The 23705-nt window shown below is 50.4% G+C and overlaps 2 protein-coding genes across 5 annotated transcripts in view; both read right to left on the reverse strand.

Annotated features, from left to right (window-relative positions):
- LOC129022801 (immunoglobulin lambda-1 light chain-like) overlaps nucleotides 1-23705 on the reverse strand; it is a 310065-nt gene that overhangs the window by 32790 nt on the left and 253570 nt on the right. The window lies entirely within an intron of this gene.
- LOC129022799 (immunoglobulin lambda-1 light chain-like) overlaps nucleotides 1-23705 on the reverse strand; it is a 264622-nt gene that overhangs the window by 19608 nt on the left and 221309 nt on the right. The window lies entirely within an intron of this gene.

Consider the following 23705-nt stretch of genomic DNA (forward strand, 5'->3'; position numbering starts at 1 on the left):
CCTGTATTTCTATTCATCTGTCCACCTGCAATACTCATGCCTTGCTCCATTTGGCAGTGGTGGAGGAGGAGAGGGCTGGCAGGTGCTTTGAGTTGGGGTCCTTTTTGACTATGATATGGGAATATGATACATAATACAATAATAATAGCAATGCTCTTTAGCCCTGGTGCTTTATAAGCACTAATCCTGGGAGCTAAGATTAGCTACTGTCCTCCACATTTGAAGATGAGGAAATGCTGCTCAGGCCGATTCCCTACTTTTTTAATGTCACAGGGCCAAGAGGCAGTAGGACTGGAGTAGGAATCTGAGGCCTGGTCCTTGCATGACACTAAGGCGTGCTTTGCTGATGATGACATGGCTCTCTGGGTCTAGGTGCTAACACACTACTTGGTGCATGGGAAAACCCAGAGCTCAGCACAAAGGAGTGGCTCAATTAAACATGGACTAAATCTGGTTGAGTAAACTTCTTTTGCTTCATGTGGCCCCTTGTGTCATTTGCACTCCTTTACCCCCCATTCACTGCTCCCATCTTTTCTGCTGCCCCGAGCGCCTAGTATAAAAATGTTTGAGGAGATCTTCAGGACCCCATACTCTGGTGAGAAAGGCCCCTGCTCTGCCAGCTTACAGAACTGCAATGAGGGTCTGCCCTTTTGCTTTCCAGTTACTTTTTCTGCCACAAAATCTTTAAAAATATCTGCTCAAGTTCAGATCTGCAGCCCTCTAGGACTCTCAATGTTTTGTTTTAGCAACTCTCAGAGGAGCCTCCTAGGACTTCCTAAAGTGAATTTCCTGGGAGGCCCCTTTGAGAATTGCTTGGTTCACATTTTGAGTCAGATACTCCTTAACTTCCCTGATACATTTGGTGACAATGAAGCCAGACATTTTTGTGGGCTATGGTAACAGACAAATAGCCTGAGACTTCATTTCATTGATAAAGTTGATGGTTGTTGGGAGACAGTGGTATACCACGGATCTCTGCATTTCTGCATGTCTCTTGGGCAAAGGCACTGATTGCCTTTGTTGTGGATTATCTTTTCAAGGATGTTTGTAGAATGAACAACCTCGGAAGGTACAGAGAATGCCTCTCTTTGGAGCAAAAGACAGATATATGCTTACTGTCAAGTATAAAATATTTGGGATCCCTGAGCTCTGGCATGCAGATGTCACCTGGCCCTCTTTGCATCACCTTGTGGAACTGGTGCAAGACAATGCTGATACCTTGGCAACTGCTATTGCTGTGAAAGACACACTATTCGTTGTCTCTGACCCAGGAGTCTTGTATCTTCTGCCAGCATCCATGACACTGTGGCAGGCTTTTTAGTCTGCAAATAGGATGAAGTCTCAGACCCTTAACAGTTCTTGAAGGTGATGATAATGAGGAGGAGGAGGAAAAAAGAGATGAAGTTGAGGATGGTGATCATGACTTAATGGTTCGACTCATTGAATCAGTTTTCAAAGATCTCCAGGCTGGATCTTTATACACATTGCTTGGGCAACTTTTGAGGGCCAGGTGCTGGGGGCTGGATTATACAAATAATCACCACACATCCCTGTTCTTGGAGATACGCAAGGCACTGAGCAGTAACGGGGTGTAGGTGCCCTAACAGACATCATTCAGGACACAAGGGAGGGCACTGGGAAACCCCTGGTCCAGCACAGCTTCTCCTGCACTGGGGAGCTTGGCCTATTCCTGCCTCTGATCTTGGGCTCCTTGGATGTTGGGGGCTGGGGCAGGGTCTGCCCTGGGAGTCTAGGCTGAAGCTGCTCCCTCCCAGCCCCTCTGTGGGTATGACACTCACCCACAGCTCAGGACCCGGAAACTGTGGTTCCTTTCAGGGACAGTCCCGGGTCTTGGGGATAAAAAGGGGCTGTCCCTAAATGTAGCATCCCCAGCTGCTGCCCCTACCCTCACCCTTGCACCTGCTGTGGCCTCTGGATAGACATCGCCACCGCAGACCACATCCTCCCATGGTGGCTGCAGTCGGAAATCCAAGTCTGGCTGGGGACCCTGGAGGACTGGACTAGGCCTCCCCAGCAGGTGCAGCTGCAGCTCTGGCCACCCAGGCCTACCCCCTGCCCTCCTGGCCTGAGATGTGCAAGGGCTGGATCCAGGCCTGGGCAGAAGAGGCCAAGTCCAGCTGTCCTGCTTGGTGGACCCCCTGCTCAGGGTCTGTGGTGCCTCTGCAGAGCCCTCTGGGTCCTGCCCTGGCCCTTCTCTCCCAAAGCAAAGGGGTGTACCCCATCCAGTTGCTTCTGCCCTGCTCCATGTCTGAGGGGATCCCCCACCTTGCCCTCCTGCTGGTCAGTCCCCTGCCCAATCTCCATCCCCCAGGTCCCAGAAACTCCACCTGCAGGCACTGCAGACTCCTCTCTCCCAGGTCCAGGGGTCCCCAGCTCCCCACTCCCCACCATCCCTAAATTCAAGCTGGCTGGTCTTTCTTGTCTCATCTTGAGCTTCTCACTGTTGGGATCTGGGGGAGTCTGAGGCACAGGATGACAAAGTATTGGCTGGGGATGTGACAAAGGTTCTGGATCTCTTGAGTCCCCAGAGGTAGAAGCTGGCTCTGCAGCTCCTGATCCCCCTCTGAGGAGTCCTCAGGAACCCCAAAGACCCCAGCTCCTCTGGTGAGCCTGGGTTGCAGCCTCCACCCCAGCTCTCCTCCAGGAAATGGGAGAGATCCCTGCTCCCTTTGTAGATGTCACAGACTGGACTTGCCAACCTGGCAGGGAGGTCTTCTAGCTCCTTTTACCAATATGGAAACACAGTCTCAGAGAGAGAGAGTTTCTTGCCCAAGGCACACAGCGACTTGGTGTAAAGACTGTGTCTTGGGACTTACTAATAGCAGTCAAAGACCTGGAGGACCAGCCTTTTTGGACATGAGGTGGAGCCAGCCTGGAACTGGAGGGTGGAGTTTTGGGAGGTTTCTATTCTTTAACCTCCACCAGCTGCCTGGAGTGCAGCTATAAGGGGAGAGTCCAGTAGGGGGCAGAAAAGACCAGCAGTAGAGGAAGCCTGAGCAGGAACTGCTGGAGGTCTTCAGAAGAGGAAGGCCAAGACCCAGGGGAGGGCTCTGGTGGCCAGGCAGAAGGGGGTGCAGGGGCCTGACTCTGGTTTTGCATCCCCGTGGGCACTCACTCATCTGTGGGACTGTGGGTAGGACCAAGAGGGAAACCACTGAGGTGAGTGAGTCAGATCCTGAAATTTTGTTCATTGTGGGTTTGTTGGGCATTAATTTCAATTTTTGAAAGTATTGCATTAAGTATTATTTATCTGGGTCACTAGGTTTTCGGATGCTCCTTTAACTTTTGCATTCAAGGTGAGCGATTGCTGTCACTTGGAACTCCAGGAAACCAGTCTCTGGAGACATGCACATAGAGGCTATATATCTGACATACAATCGTAGAGCCCTGAGTCTCGGCTTGAGAATATCATACCTCTAGCAGTGAAAGGGCCAACTGTCACACTTAACACTGTGTCCCCAGTCACCTGGCTTGGCACCTGGCACGTAGTGGGTCCTCCATGAATATTTCTTGACCAAATGAATAAATGGACCAGGATTCACCACCAGGCCTATTTGACCAGAACCTCTTCCCTCTACACCCAGGGACCTCCAGCTTGGGAAGACCCTCAGGGTTGGACTGACTCACACCTCAGAGGACCACCAGCTCTTCCCTCTGCCACCTCCTAGGGAAGGGGCTGCAGAGCATCAACTCACTGTGACATCACCTACCCCTGATACAGGCCCCGAGGCCCGAAATCTAGGTGACACTTAGAACTTCCTCTGTCTAGGACTGTCTCCCCTGTCTGGTACAAGGAGTACTCCAGGCACATCAACCACTGGTGTCCGGAGAGGCGAATCTCTGTTTTTGTTGTCCCTGAAGTCATTTTTCACAACTGGAAACATCTTCTGTCTGGACCGAGCAATAAGACCCCTGAAGCCACTCTGACCCCCACTTAAGGGGTACCTAGGAGCCTTGAAGACCCCAGCTCTTCTGATGATCCTGGGTTGCAGCCTCCACCCCAGCTCTCCTCCAGGAAATAGGAGAGGTTCCTGCTCCCTCTGTAGATGTCATGGAATGGCCCACCTGGCAGGGGGTCTTCCCACTACTGATGAGGAAACAGAGGCTCAGTGAGTGAGTGAGTGAGTTCCAGGACCCTTACCACAGCCCTGGAAAATGCCTGTCGCTGCTTCCGGTGGGCAGACTAGGAAGATGAGGCCCAGCGAGTTTAGAAGCAAACCTAGTGGGAGTGAATGGGTCAGGGGAACTAGGATTCCAGACTCCCAGCCTGGATGTTGGAGTTGGCCAGGGAAGTGCAGCCAAGTGGGCTTGAAGGCCATATGCCCAACAGCCTAGGTCACTGTGGGCTGGTTTCCCACCCGTCATCTCTGAGGGTGATTGGGATCTCTACAAATATGAGACACAGGGACTGGCCTGTTTCTGTAGGGAAGGTTCTGCAGCTGGTGGGATGGAAACTTCTGCCCAAGTCTCTGGGCCCGGGCTGCTCTGCAGAGGCTGGGCATGGAGCAGGGGGAGGAGCCAGGGTGAGCACAGGGAGGGCCTTGGGGCAGGGAGGAGACAGATGAGGAAGCAATGACGGTGCTGGGGAGTGGAGGGGAAGCCCCAGCAGAGGGAGGATGACCCTGGAGATGCTGCTGGGAAGCACTGGACCAGACTTCCATTCCTCTAACCTTTGCCCAGCCCAAGCAGCAGGGAGCCCTGGGAGGCCAGTTCCCTCCATCTGGACTGCCCCCCAACACCGCTTGGGGGACCCTCATGTGGTCATTTCCATCACAAGAGGAATGACCCCGTGGGACTGGGCCAGCTGAGCCCACATCTCTCATCTCTGCTCATGGATTTGTTTGTGTCTAGGGATTTAATAAACTCCTTTCTCTTCCATTATCACTTTTCAGCCTGCAATGAATGTTTGTGCTGAGCACTGAGACCAATTGTGTCAATGTTAACTGCTGGTTCCAGATTATTCTTTCCCAGGTGGATGAGGGTGATAACAACAAAGAATGTCACTCATTGCTTCAGGCAATTCCTGAAAACCAGTTATCCATGTAAGTGGTCTGCTCAAGAGAGCACACAGTTCTCACCTATGTAAATTGCTCACTTATCCAATAAATATTTACTGATCGAGACTTGATTTAAGACCTTCCCTTCTCTGTGTCCACCAGGCTGTGCTATGATGTCACAGATGGGCCCCAATTCTAGTAGGTTCCTTCCTTGTAAGATCTACCTTTAACTGCTCACGTCCATATCCTGAAACCTTATAAACACTTTCCATTGCCCTGTGCCTTCTGAGACACTAAAATGATTCCACCCTAGGGCTCGTCTCCCTTGATACTAATAGACTTGGTGCTACTTTGATATCAGGGTTTCTGGGGTCTTTTGGGAGCTGGCATTTGACCATCAAAATGATCAGCTCAGTTTATTCTGGGATAAGCTGAGCCTAGAGGTGGGCAGTAACTTGATCCCATCTCTCAGGAACATAAGAGCAGGGATAGGACCAGAAACTTCCATTCCACATGGAAGGCTCCCTCCTGCTCAGTGTGACAGGGCAGGAGAGAGGGAAGGGTCTTGTGAGCCAGGCTGAGGGGGCAGGCTTCTGTCTCACTTCCGCATCTGCCTGTGTCACTGTGTGCAGTGCTGCTGTCACATGCCTGACAGTAATAGTCAGCCTCATCCACAGCCTGGGTCCTGCTGATAGTCAGAGTGGCTGTGTTCCCAGAGTTGGAGCCAGAGAATCGCTCAGGGATCCCTGAGGGCCTCTTGCTATCTTGATAGATGACCAGCACAGGGGACTGGCCTGGCTTCTGCTGATACCAGCAAGCATATTTATCCCCCAATTTATCTCCAGAGCAGGTGATGCTGGCTGTCTGTCCTGGGGACACTGACACTGAGGGTGGCTGAGTCAGCTGATAAGAAGCCATGGAACCTACAGGAGAGAAAAGGGGAGACAAAAGGCTTGAAACTGAGATGCCGAACTCCAAGTAAATCTTCCCACGTGCCTGGCCTGGACACAGATCCAGGGATGAAAGAGCCCTTAGGGCAGTGTGAGCACAGGAGCACAGTGTGAGGGGATTTCAGCCCCGCAGCCCATCCACCTGCAGCAGGGTCGTGAGCATCCTGCCCACCACAGGCAGGGCCCTGCTGAGCTCAGAGTCAGGGCCAGGCTGGACCCAGAGCCCTGGGATTGGACCAGTGGCTGGGACCCTAGGGGCAGCACCTGTGCAGTGAGCAAGGAGGCCAAGGAAGAGAGGGGTCCAGGCCATGGCTGAGGCACCTCTGATGCTGCTTCCTGAGGCCCAGGCTGGGCAGGTTCTTCCAGGCCTCTCTTATCCCCTTGCTGGAGACAGCGGCTTGTGATGCAAATCAGCAGTCAGGGACTGCTGCACGAGGAGCTGTGTGGTTTCCAGAGAAGGGATCAGCCCCAAGGAACAGAAAGAGAGGAGGGAGGCCCCTGAAGACCCACCCTCAGCACACAGAATTCTCATTCTCCTTCTGGTCCCATCGTCTGGTTGACATCGTCACTGTAGGTTATGTTCTGGCCTCACTCCTGAGCTGATCTGGTCATGCAGAACTCTTGAGAGGAATTCTATGTGTGTTTTCCAAGTAGTATGATGTCCTGCCCATGTGGCCATTCCTTGTCCTGTGTGGAGATGGCCAGGGACTTACTTACAATGGCACTGAGGGATTATTCTGAGACCTGAAGTCCTTCCCCTGTTGGATACTGGCTCGGAGTAACTTGGGTAATTTAGGACTCCAGGGGTGTCCTGTCCTTAAATATTTTGTGGCAAAGTCCAGATGTTAGGTGTACTTCTAGCTCCCCCCTCTGGAGGGCACTTTTCAACGCAGTGCAGTGACCCTCGTGACCCCACTCTACAGGTGACACCGTAAGGCTGGCACATGTGCAGGGACCTGCCATTGCTTCTGAGTGGTGCTTCCCACAATCAAACTTCACCCTTGTCATGTGCACATGGAGTGTTGAAAGACCCAGGAGATGCTGCAAGTTCCTGGCCTTGGCTGTGAGCTCCTAGGGTAGGGCACAGGTGCTGTGCCTATGTACCCCCAGTATGGGGTCAGGATCAGGTATAGCTTATATGCTGAAAGAAATCTTTGCTGTGTAGCAGAATGAGGGGGCTCTCAGAGGAAACAGGAGGGAGATAAAACACATGTGCCCACAGGGGAGGATGGCATTTGTGGCAATGACTGCGTTTTAGCACAGAAGAGTGGGCCAGTGTGTAGGGGGAAGCAAAGTGCCTGCACCTGTGTCAAATATGCAACATTGGCCAGAGACAAAGCTGAGAAACATAAAGCCTGGAGAACTTGTACTCGATGTTAAGGATGATGCTGTAGAAAATGACACCTTTCTTTCTAGATCTCAGGTTGTGGTCACTGACCCTCCCTGCATGTCAGCATCTCCTTGTCACCCAGGTCTACCCTATCTCCAGGTGACTTTGCCAGGTGACTCTATTCTGTCCCCTGGTGGCTGTTCCATACTGGCTGCTGGAGGCTCAGGGGCCTCCTGGGTCCGGGTGTATAATTAAAATCTTCTGTTCAGGTCCCTGATTCCCTGGTCTGCGGACTGCTGGCGCCAACAGAGGTAGTTTCTCTCTTCTCTTTGTGACTCATGCCTGCCTCAATAGCAGGTGCGAGGGGTGCAGTTTACTCATGACAATATGAACATGAATATTTGGAAGAGGAGGAGGAAGGTCCAAGGCTGCCTGCACATGTGTCTGGGTGGTGGGTGGCCATGGGGGTACTACCAGGGCTTGGCATGCAGGGCAGGGATCACATGACTCAGGGACTGGCTCTTACTGGTCCCCGCTGTGGATGCAGGGCCAGGGTACAGTGGTGACTCCTGCACCAAAGTCAGAGACAGAAGAACATCCACCCAACAAATGTTAATCCAGACCCACTGTGGTCTGGGACACGTTCCATGCGGGGAATTCGGCAGGAACAAGACACAGCCTTCTTGAAGTGAGTTGTTCATCGTGCTGGTTTGGCTGTGCAGGAAAACTGGGTTTGCAGACCCAGCAGACAGTCCCTGTCACCTTCCACCTGAGCATTGTCTTCTATATTCACTGAAAAGACTGGTGCCTGTGATTCCCACGTCCTGCTCAGCTGGGATTGACCATGTGGCTCAGGCCTGATCAGTGGGATGTGAGATCAGCGGGTGAAATTCTTCTTAGGAAAGCTTTGCTTTTGTGAAAGAGCACTGGATTCATGAGGCCCTTTTCTCCTTGCATATGGGAGTGATAGCTGGAGCCGCAGCAGCCACCCTGAGGTCACACATCAGCAGGGATGAAAACAAAGCCAACATCATAGGGATGGTGGAACAAAAAGTGAGAAAGACCGTGGTGTCTTCGTGAAAGTGGTGGGTATTATTGCAGGGAGAAATATGCCCTTAGCTGTTTATGTCTGTTTTTTTAATGTGTGATTCCGTGGTAAAAAAGCATCCATGACCAATTAAGTGAAGACCTAACACAAATCAATCAATTAATAAAATTAATAATAGGCAAAGATTCCTACAGTTGTAAATGCTATGGGGATAATTAAAAAGATTTAGGCAGAAAATAACAGGCAGGTTGTATTATAATAAGAGCCTGGGGACATCTTAATGGGGAAGTGTCTCTGGAACTGCTGTCAGGACGGATAGAGAAAAACAAATTCCGGGATCTGTGTTGGAAACAGCAGAGTCAGGCCCCTATGGAAAGAGTCTGGCATGTGTGAGGACCTGAGAGGACAGTGGCAAACCTGAAAGGGGTCCCGGATTCAGGCCATTTAGGCTTATTGTGCCATTTTAATAAATTAGTAATTTGGGAGCAGGAGTCATGTGTGGTCTGGTATGGTGAAGGGAAATTTCCAGGTAATTAATCAGGTTCTTTGGCAGTTGCTTAGCACATATAGGGGCCTCCAGGATGATGCTGCTGGGGCAGTGACGGGAGGCCCTGGTGGGTTGAGCCCAGCCTACTGACCCCTCCCTAGTTCACCTGGGGCTGAAGACACTCAGGGGAGTGGTTCCTGGTTTCTTATCTCCACCCGGTGCCCACCATGCAGCTCTGTGGGGACCCCCACTGATGCCTGTGCCTCTGGTCCTGGGCTCACTGTCTTGAATTCCATGTGGGTGACCAGCACTGTTTTCCCTGAAATTCTACAGATCTAGGACCTGGGAGCACAGAATCTGCAAAGTGCACTTAACACAGAAGGGAAGGGGCTGAGATGGGGAGGAACAATTCCAAGGTCACTTGGGAAGGAGAGAGAAAAGGAAGACAAGAAAGGCCCTGGACCTGTAACAGTAAGTCGTCTTAGTGTCCTGGGACCAGCCTGCCAGGGAGGGCGTGGGAAAATCCTCAGCCCAAATTCTCAGAGTCCCTATGGAGACGGCATCTCCCTTTCAGCTCTTTTAGCTGCCTGTAGAGGGCGCGCCAGCCACACTCTGGGTTGAAAGGGAGGGGAAAGACAGTTGGTTCCCAGTGCAGGAACCAAGCTGTCTAGAGACATTTTCCATGCCCTGAACCTGTGCACTGGTCTCTGCAGAGGCTTGGATTTCAAGTGGCAAGATATTTGGACTTCAAATGAATTATTTGTGAAAACCACGATACAAATGAAAATCTGACACGATTCTCCTGTGGCTTGGGCTGCAAGAGACACAGCAGGAGTCCGTTGAAATGAAGGTCACGGTCACTGCATAGAGGGCAGCCTGAGAGTGATAGCCAGGCTGGGGCAAAGGTTTCTGTCCCGTGTCTCCATCTGTGTCACTGTGAGTCACTGCCAGCTGCTCCAACTGCCATGGGCTATGGCACAGTAATACCCTCCTCCCCAGCCTGGGCCCAGCTGATGGTCAGGGTGGCCGTGTTCCCTGAGTTGGAGCCAGAGAATCACTCAGGGATCCCTGAGGGCCATTTGCTATCCCAACAGATGACCAGCAAGGAGGTCTGGCCTGGCTTCTGCTAGTACCGGGAAGCATATTTATCCCCCAATTTATCTCCAGAGCAGGCAATTCTGGCTGGCTGTCCCAGGGACACTGACGCTGATGGTGGCTGAGTCAGCTCAGGAGGTCACGAAGCCTGCAAGGAGAGTAAAAGGAAGGTGGGCTTGAGGGTGAAAAACTGAGTTCCAGAAGATACCCTTATCTTTTGTGTCTATAGTCAGCTTCAGAGACTCCATGGGCCCTCAGTTTATCCCTTGCCATCAATCTCAGCCCCAGTGGTCCATGAGCTTGGCAGGAGGATGGAGACTTCAAACAAATTAAAAAAAAAAAACCTTTCTCCTGGCAAATGCAATCTGTCAGACTTACACAAGATAGTGAGCAGAGCACAGTGTGGGGGATTTCAGCCCCTCCAGCCCCTCACATGCAGCAGGGTCATAAGCATCCTGCCCACCACAGGCAGGGCCCTGCTGAGCTCAGAGTTAAGGCCAGTGTGGACTCAGATCCCTGGGTCTGGGCGGGTGGCAGGGACCCTGGAGGCAGCACCTGTACAGTGACCTTGGAGGCTGAGAGGGGTCGAGGCCCATGGCTGGGGCACCCCGATGCTGCTTCCTGAGGTCTAGGCTGGGCAGGTTCCTCCCAGGCCTCTCTTATCCCCTTATTAGGGAGAGCAGCCTGTGATGCAAATCAGCAGAGTCAGGGGCTGCTGCTGGAGAAGCTTTATGGTTGCCAGAGAAGGACTCAGCCTCAAGGGACACAGAGAGGGGAGGGGTGGACCCTGGGTACGCACCCTCAGCCTACAAAATTCTCCTCCTGCTGGTCTCATAGTGTGGGCTGACATCTTTACTGCAGGCTGTGTCCTGGCCTCACTCCTGAGCTGGTCTGGCCATGCAGAGCTCTGAGGGGAATTCTGTGTGCATTTTCCAGAGAATCTGATGTCCTGCCCATGTGGTCATTCCTTGTCCTGCCTGGAGGTGGCCAGGGAGTCACATGGTGACTGTGGAATTATCCTCAGGTTCTTCCGCTGTTGGATCCTGGCTCAGGAGCGATGTGGGTAATCTAGGACTCCAGGGGTGTCCTGTCCTTAAATATTTTGTTGCAGAGTCCAGATGATATATTTCTAGTTCCCCCTCTAGAGGGTACCTTTCAAGCCAATGCAGTGGCCCTGGTGACCCCACTCTACAGGTGACACCATGGGGCTTGCATATGTTCAGGGACTTGCCATTGCTTCTAAGTCGTGGTACCCAGAAAAAACGTCACCATTGTCTTGTGCACACAGAATGTTGAAAGATCCAGCAGATGCTGTAAGTTCCTGGCCTTGGCTGTGAGCTCTTGGCATAGGGCACAGGTGCTGTGCCTCAGTATCCCCAGTGTGTCATCAGGGTCAGGTGCAGCTTAGGTGCTGAAAGAAATGTTTGCTGTATAGCAGAATAGAAAGGCTCTCAGAGCATATGGGAGGAGTATGAAACACATGTGACCACAAGGGAGGACGGCATTTGTGGCAGTGACAGAATTTTATCACAGAAGAGTAGGCCAGTGTGTGGGAGGAAGCAAAGTGTCTGGATCTGTGTCAAACATGCAACATCGGCCAGAGACAGAGCTGAGAAACACAAACCTTGGAGAATTTGTACCTCAGTGTTGAGGACGATGCTGCAGAAAATGACATCTTTCTTTCCAAGTCTCAGGTGGTGGTCACTGACTCTCCCTGCATGTCAGCATCTCCTTATCACCCAGCTCCACCCCATCCCGACATGACTCTGTTCTGCCTGTCCTGGATCCACGTATAGAATCAGAACCTGCTGCTCAGGTCTTTGATTCCCTCTTTCATGGACTGCCGGCCCCAGGGGAGAAATTCCTCTTCTCTGCGTGGCCCCTGCCTGCCTCAATACCACGTGTGAGGGGTGCAGATTGCCCATGACAGTAGAAACATGACTACTTGGAAGAAGAGGAGGCAGGTATACCTGAGGCTGCCTGCACGTGTCTCTGTGATTTTGGGGTAATACCAGGGCTTGGGACCAAAGGTGTGGGTCACAGGACTTAGCGACTGGCTCTTACTGGTGCCTGCTGCGGACGCAGGGCCAATGTGCAGTGATGGCTGCTGCACTAATGTAAGAGACAAAAGAACATGAACCCTACAAATGTTTATCCAGACCCACTCTGGGTCTGGGACATGTTTCATGCTGGGAATTCAGCAGGAACAAGACACTGCCTTCTTGAAGTGAGGTGCTCATCATGTTGGTTCGGCTGTTCAGTAAACACTGGGTTTACAGACCCAGCAGATAGTACCTACCACCTTCCACCTGAGCTTTGTCTTGTATATTCACTGAAAACACCGGTGCCTGTGATTCCCAGGTCCTTTTCAGCCAGAATTGACCGTGTGCCTCAGGCCTGGTCAATGGAATGTGAGAGTCAATGGGTGAGGTGCTTCTTAGGAGTTTTGCTCTTGTAAAGAAAAGAAACCCATTGGATTCATGAGGCCCTTTTCCTCTTGAATACAAGTGTGATAGCTGGAGCTGGAGCAGCTACCCTGAGGTCTTACATCAGCAAGGATGAAAACATCACCAACGTAACAGGGATGGTACAATAGAGAATGAGAAAGACCTGGTATCTTCGTGGAAGTGGTGGGTATTATTGCAGGGAGAAATACGCCCTTAGCTGTTTGTACCTCAGTTTGTCATATATGTGCCCTTGTGGTATAAACGTATTCCTGATCAAGTAGAAAACTAATGAATATGAGTCAATCAATTAATAAAATAATGACAGGCAAAGAATCCTACAGTTGTAAATACTATGCAGACAATTGAAAAGAATTAGGCAGAAAATGACAGGCAGTCTGTATTATAAGAGCCTGGAGACACCTAAATTGCAAGGTGTCTCTGGAACTGCTATCAGGACTGAAAGAAGAAACAAGTCCCGGGAACTGTGCAGGGAATGGTGGAGTCAGGCCCCTGTGGGAAGGGTCTGGTGTGTGTGAGGATCCCAGAGGACTCGGCAAACCTGAAAGGGGTCCCAGATTCAAGCCAGTTTAGGCTCATTTAGCTATTTTAATAAATGAGTAATTTGGGGCAGGAGTCACGTGTAGTTAGGTGTGATGAGGGGAAATTTCCAGGTAATTAGACAGGTTCTTTGGTGGTTGCTTAACACATAAAGAAAATTCTACGACGATGCTGCTGGGACAGGGACAGGGGAGGCCCTGGTGGGTTCAGCCCAGCCTGCTGACCCCTCCCTAGTTCATCTGGGGCTGAAGAAACTCAGGGGAGTTGTTCCTGGTTCCTCCAGTCTAGCTGGTGCCCACCATGCAGCTCTGTGGGGACCCACACTGCTGCCTGTGCCTCTGGTCCTCGGCCAGCTGTCTGGGATTCCATGTGGGTGAGCAGCATTGCTTTCCTTGAAATTCTACAGATCTAGGACCTGGGAGCACAGAATCTGCAAAGTGCACTTGATAGAGAAGGAAAAGGGCTGAAAGGGAACATGATAATCACATGGTCACTTGGGGAGGAGAGAAAAGGGAAGACCACAGAGGCCCTGGACCCGTAACAATAACATCTCCTCAGTCCAGCATGCTGGGGGAGTGAAAATCCTCAGCTCAAATTGTCAGGGTCCCTAAGGAGAGCACTTCTCCCTGTCAGTTCTTTCAGCTGCCTGTACGGGGCGCACCTGCCACACTCTGGGTTGAAACGGAGGGGAAAGACTGTTGGTCACCAGCGCAGGAGCCAAGGTCTCTGGAGACATTTTCCATCCTCTGAAACTGCACGCTGGTCTCTGCAGAGGTTTGGATTTCACGTGGCAAGATATTTGGGTTTGAAATGAACTCTTTGTGAAAACCATGATACAAATGGAAATTTGACAGGATTCTCCTGTTTGGGTTGCAGAAGTCACAGGCAGTGTCAGTTGAAATGAAAGTCATGGTCACTGCTCAGGGGGCAGCCTGAGGGGGACAGCCAGGTCGGGAGAGAGGTTTCTGTCCCATGTCTCCATCTGTCTGTGTCACTGGGAGTCACCGCAGGCTGCTCCCACTGCCGTGGTCTACAGCACAGTAATAGCTTCAACCCCGCTGATGGTCAAGATGGCTATGCTCTCCAAGTTGAAGCCACAGATTCACTCAGTGATCCCTGAGGGCCAGTGGATATCACTGTAGATGACAAGCTCAGGGGCCTGGCTTCTGCTAATACCAGGAAGTATATTTACTCCCCTCCCCAGTTTATCTCCAGAGCAGGTGATCCTGGCTGTCTGTCCCAGGGACACTGACATTGAGGGTGGCTGACTCAGCTTATAGGAGGCCACTTCTGAAAAAAGGGAAGAGAAAAAGCTTGAAATGGAGAAGCTGACCTCCAAGAAAATTTCCCATGTGTCTGGCCTGGACAGAGCTCCAGAATGAAAGAGCTCTTAGGGCAGTGTGAGCCCAGGAGCACAGTGTGGGAGGATTTCAGCCCCACCAGCTCCTCCCTCTGCAGCAGGGTCATGAACATCCTGCCCACCACAGGCAGGGCCCTGCTGAGCTCAGAGTCAGGGCTAGGATGGACCCAGAGCCCTGAGGCTGGGTGGGTGGCTGGGACCCTGAGGGCAACACCTGTGCAGTGAGCGAGGAGGCCAAGGAGAAAAGGGATCCAAGGCCATGGCTGAGGCACCCTTGATGCTGCTTCCTGAGGCCCAGCCTGGGCAGATTCTTCCCAGGCCTCTCTTATCCCCTTACTGGACAGAGCGGCCCATGATGCAAATCAGCAGAGTCATGGGCTGCTGCTGGAGGAGCTTTGTAATTTCCAGAGAAGGGCTCAGCCCCGAGGGACACAGAGAGAGGAGGGGTGGGCCCTGCAGACCCACTCTCAGCACATAAATTATTCTTCTGCTGGTCTCATCATCTGGGCTGATGTCTCCACTGTAGACTGTGGGGTCCTGGCCTCACTCCTGAGCTGCCCTGGTCATGCAGAGCTCTGAGGGGGATTCTGTGTGTGTCTTCCAGGCAATCAAATGTCCTTCCCGTGTGGTCATTCCTTGTCCTGTATGGAGGTGACCAGGGAGTCACAATGGCAACTGTAAGATTATTTTGGGACCTCAGGTCCTTTCTCTGTTGGATCCTGGCTCAGGAGTGATGTGGGTAATTTAGGAATCCAGGGACGTGCTGTCCTGTCCTTAAATATTTTGTGGCAGTGTCCAGATGTAGGTGTAGTTGGAGCTCCCCCTCTGGAGGGCACTTTTCAGCCCAATGCAGTGACCCTCGTGATCCTACTCTACAGGTGGCACCATGAGGCTTACACATGTGCAGGGACCTACTGTTGCTTCTGAGTGGTGGTTCCCAGAATCAGAGTCACCCTTCTCATGTTCACATGGAGTATTGAAAGATCCAGGAGATGCTGTAAGTTCCTAGCCTTAGCTGTGAGCGCCTGGAGCAGGGCACAGGTGCTGTGCCTCAGTACTCCCAGTGTGTGGTGAGGGTCAGGTACAGCTTAGGTGCTGAAAGAAATCTTTGCTGTCTAGCAGAATGAGGGGGCTCTCAGAGCAAACAAAGATGAAAGACATGCGCCTACAGGGAGGATAGCATTTGTGACAGTGATGGCATTTGTGACAGTGACAGCATTTTATCACAGGTGTGCCAGTGTGTGGCGGGGAAGCAGTGTCTTGATCTGTGTCAAATATGCAACATCGGCCAGAGATCAAACTGAAACACAAAGCCTGGAGAATTTGTACCGAGTGTTAAGGACAATGCTGTAGATGAATGCCGCCTTTCTTTCTAGGTCTCAGGTGGTGGTCACTGACTCTCCCCGAACATCAGCTTCCCCCTGTCACCCAGGTCCACCCCATCTCCAGGTGGCTTTGCCAGGTGACTCTCTGCATCCCCATGGTGGCCACTCTACACTGGCTACTGGAGACTCAGGGGCCTCCTGGGTCCAGGTGTAGAATCAGAACCTGCTGATCAGGTCCCTGACTCCCTGATCCATGAACTACTGGCCACAAGGGAGGCATTCCTCTTTTCTGTGTGGCCCATGCCTGCCTCAACACCAGGTGCGAGGGGCGCAGGTTACCCATGAGAATATGAACGTGAGAATTTGGAGGAGAAGGCAGGCCCACCTGAGGCTGCCTGCACATGACTCTGGGTGGTGGGTGGTCGTGGGGGTGATATCAGGGCTTGGCACAGGGGAGTGGGGTCAAAGAATTCAAGGACAGCCTTTTTGCTGCCCGCTTTAGGTACAGAGCCAACATTCAGTGGTGGCTGCTGTTCCAAAGTAAGAGACAGAAGAACACCCAACAAACGTTTATCACTACCCACTCTGGTCTGGGTCACGTTCTCTGCAGCCTTCTTGAAGTTTTACTCTTGTTGCCCAGGCTGGAGTGCAATGGCGTAATCTCAGCTCACCCAACCTCCGCCTTCCAGGTTCAAGCGATTCTCCTGCCTCAGCCTCCCGAGTAGCTAGGATTACAGGCATGTGCCACCACGCCTGACTAATTTTTGTATTTTTAGTAGAGACGGGGTTTCTCCATGTTGGTCAGGCTGGTCTCGAACTCCCGACCTCAGGTGATCTGCCCGCCTCGGCCTCCCAAAGGGCTGGGATTATAAGCATCAGCCACCGCGCCCAGCCGATTCCCAGGTCCTTCTCAACGGAGGTTGACTGTGTGGCTCAGACCTGGTCAGTGGGAAGTGAGATCAGTGGGTGAGGTTCTTCTCAGGAAAGTCTTGCTCTTGTGAAGAAAAGAAACCCACTGGATTCATGGGGCCCTTTTCCTCTTGATTATGGGGGTGATAGCTGGAGCTGCAGCAGCCACCCTGAGGTCTTACATCAGCAAGGATAAAAACAAAGCCACCATCATACAGATCGTGGAACAGAAAATGAGAAAGACCCTGGTGTCTTTGTGGAAGTGGTGGGTATTACTGCAGGGAGAAATACGCCCTTAGCTGTTTGTGCATCTGGTTTTCATGTGTGCTCTTGCGATTAAAAAGTATTGCTGACCAGTTAGGAAAATAATTAACACAAAATCAATCAATTAATAAAATGGCGATAGGAAACAACCTTACAGTTGTAAATATTATGCAGAAAATTAAAAAGATTTGGGCAGAAAATGACAGGCAGGCCATATTATAATAAGAACCTGGGGATACCTTAACGGGGAGGTGTCTCTGCAACTGCTGTCAGGACTGAAAGAAGGAACGAATCCCAGGAGCTTTGTGGGGAACAGTGGAGTTGGGTCCCTGTGGGGAGGGTCTGGTGTGTGAGAGGTTCTGAGAAGACAGTGGTGAACCTGAAAGGGATCCTGGATTCAAGTCAGTTTAGGCTCACTGTGCTGTTTTAATAAATGAGTAATTTGGGGGCACAAGTCTTTTGTAGTCATGTGTGGTGAGGGGAAATTTCCAGGTAATTAATTGGGTTTTTTGGTGGCTGCTTAGCACATACAGGGGACTCCAGGATGATGCTGCTGGGCCAGAAACAGGGGAGGCTCAGGTGTGTTCAGCTGAGCCCAGTGGCTTCTTCCTAGTTCACTGGGGACTGAAGACACTCAGGGGACTGGTTTCTGGTTTCTCCCCTCCACTCAGAGCCCATGATGAAGCCCTATGGGGAGCTACACTATTGCCTGTGCCTCTGGTCCTCAGCCAGCTGCCTGGGGCCCCCTGTGGGTGACCAGCACTTCTTACCCTGAAATTCTACAAATCTAGGACCTTGGAGCACAGAATCTGCAAAACGCACTTGACAGAGAAGGGAAGGGGCTGAGAGACGATGTGACAATCCAAAAGTCACTTGCGATGGAGACAAAAAAGGAAGATCACGGAGGCCCTGGACCCATAACGATCACCTCTTCTGAGCATTTTGGGACCAGCCTACCAGGGGAGGGCATGGGAAAATCCTCAGCCCAAATTTTCAGGGTCCCTGTTGAGACACCTTCTCCCTGTGGACTCTTTCAGCTGCCTGCAGGGGGTGTTCTTGCCACACTCTGAGTTGAAAGGGAAAGGAAAGACTGTTGGTCACCAATGCAGGAACCAAGCTCTCTGGAGACATTTTCTGTCCCCTGAACCTGTGCACTGGTCTCTGCAGAGGCTTGCATTTCAAGTGGCAAGATATTTGGACTTCAAATGAATTATTTCTGAAAACTACAACACAAATGGAAGTCTGACACCATTCTCCTGTTGCTTGCACTGCAGGAGAAACAGGCAGAATCTGCTGAAATGAAGGCCATGTCGTTGCTGAGGGTGGGTCAGAGTGACAGCCAGGTTGGGGGAGAGGTTTCTCTCCCGTGTCCCCATCTGTCCGTGTCACTGTGAGTCACTGCCAGCTGCTCCCACTGCCATGATCTGTAGCACAGTAATAGCCTCATCCTCAGCCTGGTCCCCGCTGATGGTCAGGTTGCAGCCAGAGAATCACTCAGGGATCCCTGATGGTTGACTGCTATCTTCACAGATGACCAGCACAGGGGCCCGTCCTGGCTTCTGCTGGTGCCAGGAAAGATATTTATCCCCCAATTTATCTCTAGAGCCAGTGATCCTGCCTGTCTGTCTTGGGGACACTGAAATTGAGGGTGGCTGAGTCACCTCATACAAGGCCATGGAGCCTAGAGAGAGAGAAAAGACGAGGTAAAAGTCTTAAAGCTGAGGAACTGACCTCCAAGAAAATCTTCCCACGTGTCTGGCCTAGACACAGATCCAGGGATGAAAGAGCCCTTAGGGCACTGTGAGCACAGGAGCACAGTGTGAGGGGATTTCAGCCCCGCAGCCCATCCACCTGCAGCAGGGTCATGAGCATCCTGCCCACCACAGGCAGGGCCCTGCTGAGCTCAGAGTCAGGGCCAGGCTGGACCCAGAGCCCTGGGGCTTGATGAATTGCTGAGACACTGGGGGCAGCACCTGTGCAGTGAGCAAGGAGGCTGAGGGAGAGAGGGAAAAATTGGGGACTGGGGAGTCCAGCCTGACCTCTGTACCAGTGTAACGCACCCTGCCCTGCTCTGCCCAGTGCAGCGAGGTTACAAATGTGGTGTTCCAGGGAGGTGAGGCACGTGCAATTACTGTAACCCTGACTGAGGATTTAAATGCCTTCCTGTGAATCAAGGTTTTTGGAAGAAGAGAGAGCAGAATGAGCTGTAGGTCCTCTGCAAAGTGTCAAGGTGCAAAGAAACATTTGTGACACCCTCTAGGAACCCAGAGTTTCTGTGTATTTAAGAACCAAGACTGATGCTCTTTCCACCCAATAGAAGAAACTACAATTCACTGGGAATACTTGATGTTTCTGGCACTAAAGCTCAGTTGTCCACTTGCATCATCACCATCATCATCACCACCATCCTCACCACTAGCATCACCACCACCATCACCACCACAACCATCACCACCAGCATCACCATCACCACAACCATCACCACCAGCATCACAACCACTGCCATCACCATTACCACCACCGGCACCTCCATCACCATCTCTATCACCATCACCACTGCCATCACCACCTCCTCCATCACCACCATCACCACCACCATCACCACCATCACCACCATCACTACCACCTCCATCACCGCCATCACCACCTCCATCACCACCACCACTGCCATTACCACCTCCATCACCACCACCACCACCACCGCCATCACCACCCACCATCACTATTACCATCATTGCCATTATCATCATCATCATCATCATCTCTATTTTAATTATTTTATTTTATCACAAAGGTTTGGTGTTTCTGGTGGGAGAATTTCTACAATAACCTGGTCTGGATTTTTGATGAAAGGTGGAATCTCCTGTTTATTCTGACCAGGGAAGCTCATTCCCATCAAGCAGAAAACATACTCTTGGCTAAGCCTCTTTCCTGGATTCTTTCTGATGAAGAACACGACTCTAAGAACTCTGCCACTCGTTCAGATGCCTCTCAAGTTTCTCTTTAATTTATAGGGCCATTTTTCTTATCTGTATTATTTAATTAGAAAAAAACCTTAAAGTTAGTGTACGCTTTCCCACTTCTCAGAAAGTTAAGTTGAGGACAGAAAGACTGAGTGGCTCAAGACAATAGAGAAAAGCAATGGCAAATCCAGGAGTTAACCCAGATGTCCTGAATTTGCATTCTGTGCTTTGAGGGTCAGGGCTTGACCAGGGCAGGGAAGAAGGGGGCATAAGGGTAAGGCTGGCAGTAGCGCTGTGTTCACCTGGTACACTGCCATCCCCCATGATGGCCTGGCCATCAGCCTACAGGTGGTGGGCTCAGCAAGACTGTGCCCAGGTTAGAGCTGGAGAATCTGTGGGAATTGGGGTAGCGGCCTGCTTTGGCACTCTACAGGGCCTAGCTTGGTTCCTGCTGCTTCTCTCTGTTCTGTAGCCTGCTCAACTCCTTCCGGAGCAGGTGGGGGCACAGGTATCTCATGGCCACCTCTGTTGGGTGCAGCTGAGACTTTAGAAGACTCCAGAGCCTGCAGGTTCAGGAATTTGTGGGGCTCACTCTCAGCAACTTCTGGGCTGGATTCAGGATCATGGCCAGGCTTAGGGTCCTGTGGTGGCTGAGCCTGAGGTCAGGACCCACACCGGTGCAGAGTGTGAAGAAGAGAGGGGTGGAGACACGCCCAGAGCTCTGCTTCCTGCAGCCCATAGATGTAAGCAGGAACCTTGCAGGTGCATTTTCTAGTTAAGGGCTCATTGCCTGGTATCTCAGTTTCCTTGGGCATGGCCTGAGGCTTGACACTCAGAACATGGTTGCTGCATCTGAGAGGAGAGAGTGGACTGTCCTGTCAGTCTGAAGAATTGACCTTGAACACCCACTGACTCCCTCCCAGGGCTGGTCTCCTTAGGATTCACCTGTGCAGCCCCAGCCTCTCCCAGGAAGTTTCTCACTGTAGCACTGCTTCCCCCTGCTGGTAAGAAAAATCACCCCTCAACTGAAGGGAATCCAGACTGTGCTATCCAATAGCAATACGATGTGAACCTTGTTGGAATATTCAGTTCGTAGTTGTCAGTTTAAATTTTTTTAATGTAAATTAATTTTACTTTATTTGAGACGGAGTCTCGCTCTGTCGGCAAGGCTGGAGTGCAGTGACGTGATCTTAGCTCACTGCAACCTCCACCTCCCGGGTACAAGAGATTCTCCTGCCTTAGCCTCCCTAGTAGCTAGGATTACAGGCATGAGCCACTGCACCTGGCCACAAAAAGTAAATTAATTTTAATAACACATTTATTTAACCAAATATTTTGAAAAAATCATTTCCACATATAAATCAATACACAATTGTTTATGAGCTATATTCCATTATTGTTTTCATACTAAATCTTAAAATTCTAACTGTGCTAGATGTTTATACTATGTCTCACATTGTATATACTAAATTCTCAACAAAAAATACTTCATCTGCATTTACCGTTGCTAGATTTACATACCCAAGTTGTTGCAATAATACTTAGCTTTTTGATCAATAATTAAGAAACAAAGTGTCATTTCCCTTTCATAGATATATGCATGCACAATGACAAAACTGGCTCATGTTTTCTGTAAGGACTGATTGATTTGGAAGCAAAAGCATATTGGTTTCAAACAGTACATGTGCCCAAGTGAAGTGCATTCACCAATCCTTGTGTCAACGCAGTCTATCAATGTTGAAATCAACAGGAATTGCATAAGTTGGGAAACAACTCTAAAGTTATCAATAACCGCAAAGTGTTCTCCCAAAATTATTAGTGTTTGTACCTGATTTACCCAATACTGTCAATTAGAATAAAAATATTCTGCCTATTGATTCATGTTAGAATGCATAAAACTACTATTAATTTGTATTATGAAAAGTTTCTATTTTTATATAAACTCTCATACTCCTCTCGAAAGGTCACAGACTTTCTCTTTCCTTGGATCTTCAAATTTAGTTTATTCCCATGCAGTGGGATACTAGAGAAAAAACATCAGTCAAAATGTCATTTTGGGGGGCTTAATTATTGACTTTGCCAAGTGTTCCTTTCATTACATGAAGATCTCGAATCACAGTTAGCACACTGTAAACCTTTGTGAGTCTCCTGTGTGAGTCACCAGCGAGTGTGGTATGGAGCACAGGATGGCTACGTTCATTGTAATCTATTCCTCCCAGCAGTTTCTTACCCTGGTGATGAGTCAGCATTTATAGGTCTACACCGAGTGACGTCAACTGCATCCATGATAACTTTGTGTCTGCTTGGAGAAATCTAAGCACCAATGTTCTCATATGCATTACACATTGGAAGGAATCAATAAAAGCATTTGCCTCTGGTTTTATAATTCAAATAAATCCAGACTTTTGACATCATACAGATGGGGACTGTCCCTCATGTTACAAACTATTTTTTCATGTCTATCTTAAATTCTTCTTTGACAGGTATAAGAAATTCAAACATACCTATGCCACACATTCAACCTTCCATGCTGTGTTTCTTTGTGGATGTCAACGTCCCTGAGATATAATGTCCCCCAAATACTGATGGCGCCGTGTCTCTTACATGGTGCAACTCATCTATAGCTTAAGAACAGGGCATACATATTTTCAAACTTTGAATGAATTACTGGTTGACGTTGTGAGTAGTCACAATGAGCAATGTATTTATTTGCTGATTTAATTTCATGCCCATTCAGTGAGCAATTTACTGGGTGGTTTAATGAAAGATCTTCCACTCTTGGTAAACTATCTTTAAAAATATTGTCACATAATTGTTTTATAAGATTTCCCAAATGGAAACAGTAAAATTTTACACTTCTCATAAAAATAGATTTCTCATAGTGATTCTGAAACCTGAATTGGGTACCAAGACTGTGGTTGAGAAGATTCCCCAGTTGGCAGGGGCCAAGTAGTGGCATTTTTGTTTCAAAGACACTGTGGCTTTGTTACCATAATGCACAGCTGAGGCAAGGAAGGAATCAGAATAATCAGACAAGATTATGGGGGTGGTGTGGGTGGTCCCAGTGCCCCAAACCGGAAGTAGGTGAGCAGCCTCCCTATTCTTATCTTCTTGTATGAGCAGAAAGCTCCATTTGAGAAAGACTGTGAGAGCTCCTGGGCCTCAGTAGGGCCTCTGCATGACTGTGGCCCTGGAGCTCACCACGAGACCTGAGGTGCCTATGAGCTGGGTGTGGTCTCACCCACAGCCCCAGGTGGCCGTTAGTAGTGGCCTCACACTGGGGCCATCACATGACAGGGCTGAACCTGAGACCTGATGGGCCAGGTCACACGGCACAAGTATTATGAAGAAGTGGCCAAATAGTAATGACCCAACCCCTACCCCATGGCCATCCTCTCACCCACAGGCTGGGCCTTCTGAGGGGCTTCCTGGGACCAGCTGCCTAAGAGGAGGCACTCAGGCTGGGGTCACAGAGGTTTCTGCAGGACATGCAGCCACCATTGGTGTGGACAGTGTTAGTACTCCACCTGACCTCTGGGAGCTTCTAAACAGCTGTGGTAGAGGAGCATTCTCTTTAAGACAGAATTGTTGGCAGTGTACCTAATTCATGCCACCTGGAAAGAGATGGACAGAGGTTCCTGATTCATGCCCTGTGGCTCATAGTTTGGCTGGATGGTCAGGGACTTCAGTGAAACACAATCAGAATATTCATCACAAATATATTTGGAAAAAAGATGTGGGTACACCTCCCCCAGTGGGCAGTGGCGTGAGGATATTTCTCTTCTATGTAAATAATCACCAAAGTCTGACCTGAGAAGGAAGTGATTTTGCTAATCAGATGGGTAGGGTGACTTGTTCTGTGGACATCAGGCAGCCTCCCCCAGCCACTGCTGCCATTGCCCGGCGGGCTCAATAACACAGCACCCATGGTGACAGGTGGTGAGTCTTGTC

Source organism: Pongo pygmaeus, chromosome 23 (assembly GCF_028885625.2).
Source record: "Pongo pygmaeus isolate AG05252 chromosome 23, NHGRI_mPonPyg2-v2.0_pri, whole genome shotgun sequence".
In the NCBI taxonomy this organism is placed as follows: domain Eukaryota; kingdom Metazoa; phylum Chordata; class Mammalia; order Primates; family Hominidae; genus Pongo; species Pongo pygmaeus.